The 2,510-nt window shown below is 47.8% G+C and overlaps 1 non-coding gene across 1 annotated transcript; it reads left to right on the top strand.

Moving 5' to 3' along the window:
• Positions 1–346: 346 nt before the first annotated feature.
• TRNAN-GUU lies at positions 347–418 on the top strand. Its single transcript has one exon. It is a non-coding gene; the product is annotated as a tRNA-Asn (tRNA).
• The last annotated feature ends 2,092 nt before the right edge of the window (positions 419–2,510 follow it).

Here is a 2,510-nt window from a genome sequence, read left to right as displayed (position 1 = left end):
CTACTTAGTAGTCGAAACTCAGAGAGAGAGAGAGGGGACTCTTTCATACCTGCTAACTCCTAGGATGAGAAGTAGGTCCCTTGTTTTTGGTAGGAATAGTTCCAGCCTTTGTTGCCACTCGGTAGAGTGAGTCTACTTAGCGAACTGGCAGGACGATTGATCCATATGAATCTCGAGAGTGGATGGTTGACCGCCGCCCCCTTTTCCTAGAGGCTCTTCGGTCGGGGCTTGCTATCGTAACCTTTTCTCCCGGTGTATGTGAAAAAGAGTGACTCACCCCTTTCCCTTTTTTGTTCGGTCAGAAGTTGGTCCAAAGAACAAGAGTGGGCTTCCTTAAGTCCGTTGTTCCTCAGTAGCTCAGTGGTAGAGCGATCAGCTGTTAACTGACTGGTTGTGGGTTTAAATCCTACTTGGGGAGAATTTTGAGTTCTCGCTTTTTTGACCTAGCGACCCCTGTCCTTCTCCTGAGTTTCTAAATGGGAAGAATCGTGGGACATCAAAAGTGGGAAGTTGTTAGGGAGAAGAAGGATCCACTGGGAATGAATGGGAAGACTGAATTAGTATCTGACTGCCGTCGAAAGGAATTTGTCTTCACTAGCGTCATTCGAAGAAGGAAAAAACAGGGTGACGATTTAGGTAGTCTCGATGGATGTAGTGCAATGGCTAAAGCTCTGCTAGCTTCTTGTAGACTGAACTCTCTTCTCTTTAGTTTAGGCTCCGAGTTATTTTTGGGTGTGGGATGGTCTAAATTGGCTTCTAACTAGTGGCAACGAAGTTCTTGGTAATAAGGGGGGAAGGAAGATCTCCACTCATTTCATTCATTCAGTGCCTGCGGTGAGGCGCGACCCAGAACAAAGAAAGGGGGAAAGCTTGCTTGCTGTAGCCCTCTTTTTGTAGACTAGGCTTGGTAAGCCTAAGCTATTTAAGTAGGCTCTCGAGAAGGGTAGACTCGCAGCTTAGCGGAAGAGCCTGACTTTCGAAACAACTCTTAGTCAAGCGGGAGCACCCAACCTATGGGCTTTGAAAGGATAGGGGAAGGGAATAAAACAAAGAGGGTCACTCCTTTTAGGAACATGGATTGTTCATTTACTTGCTCATTCACTCGCAACTTAGCCAGAAGCGAGGAAGGGGGAAGTGTCGAAGCTTTGCCCCTTGCTTTACAGAGATTGTTATGAACTGACTAAATGACTCGATTCTCCCGGAACGCTAGCTAAGCTAATTAATAGTAATTAGTCTCGCAAATCAAAAAGCTTATTGATTGATTCAGGGCGCGGTCTTCCTTCTTAGAATCCATTGAGGGGGGCCTCGGCCCGGGAAGGGGAGAGTGGCCGAGCGGTCAAAAGCGATAGACTGTAAATCTGTTGAACTTTTTCTACGTAGGTTCGAATCCTGCCTCTCCCACTTCTTTGTTGTAGACTGAAGAGATGAGAAAAGAGGCATTTGTCATCGTAGGAAGGCCCAGCGAGCTTCGCTCTTTATTTTTGTCCGTGGCGTGAAGTGAAATTGTCTCGTATTTTAGTTTAGAGAGGTTGGCAAATTACTACGATCTATAGATTCTCATCGATAGACAATCCCAACCAGAATAGAAGCGAGTGGCTTCCGGTTTTGCTTGTAGTTGTTGTCTTTAGCTTATGTAGTGGTCGGCCTTCCCTTCCTACACGCACGCGCCCGCCAGAATGCCTCCTTGGTTCTGCACGAAGCCAAGCCAATACATACGATAGGCGAAGTCAAGACCCCCATTTCATAGCACCTGGGGAACGCAAGTTTGATCGAGGATTGGAGAGGTGGAAGAAATCAGTATGGATTTATGAGTCTTTGTGCGAGCCGTATGCGGTGAGAGTCGCACGTACGGTAACGAGGGGGGTTCGGGTCTATACGTGTAGTGTGGTGTTTGGGCCTACCCACCTTATTTGTTCCATGATCTATGGGTCTACTGGAGCTACCCACTTCGATCAATTAGCCAAGATTTTGACCGGATACGAAATCACTGGTGCTCGATCTAGTGGTATTTTTATGGGGATTCTATTTATCGCTGTAGGATTCCTATTCAAGATCACTGCAGTTCCTTTTCGGGCGGCTGTAGGACGGACGACCGCCTATAGGTGGTAGGGTAGGGTGGGTGGTACCGCTCAGATTGTGGCCAATCTTCCTAACCACGCGCGGGCCGGGCTTAGAGCGCATGAAACTCATCACTACCTCGTAAGGGCGTTGAGACCATAGCAGTTACACGAAAGCGCCGCTTTCTTTGTAGTCTTGTCACACAGCAGCCCGCCTAGAAGAGCCACTCGCTTTGTAGTGTTGTCACATAAGATAAGCACTAGCCCGCCTGATGGCCGGGCGAATCTAAGTTCTCTTCCGGTCAACTGTCCATCCAGTCAAGTGCAAAAAATACAGTAGAATCACGCAAGGCACCCAGCTGGTGTGCTTCCTGCCCGCGAGGAAAGAAAGAAGAGCGACAGGGTTGAGTTCAAATTTGACTGTTTGCAGCATGGGAGCAGATTACCTAAAAA

The sequence above is a fragment of the Cucurbita maxima genome, unplaced genomic scaffold (assembly GCF_002738345.1).
Source record: "Cucurbita maxima cultivar Rimu unplaced genomic scaffold, Cmax_1.0 Cma_Scf00030, whole genome shotgun sequence".
NCBI lineage: Eukaryota > Viridiplantae > Streptophyta > Magnoliopsida > Cucurbitales > Cucurbitaceae > Cucurbita > Cucurbita maxima.
The sequence above is the reverse complement of the archived record's forward strand: the minus strand, read 5'-3'. Positions and strand labels throughout refer to the sequence as shown.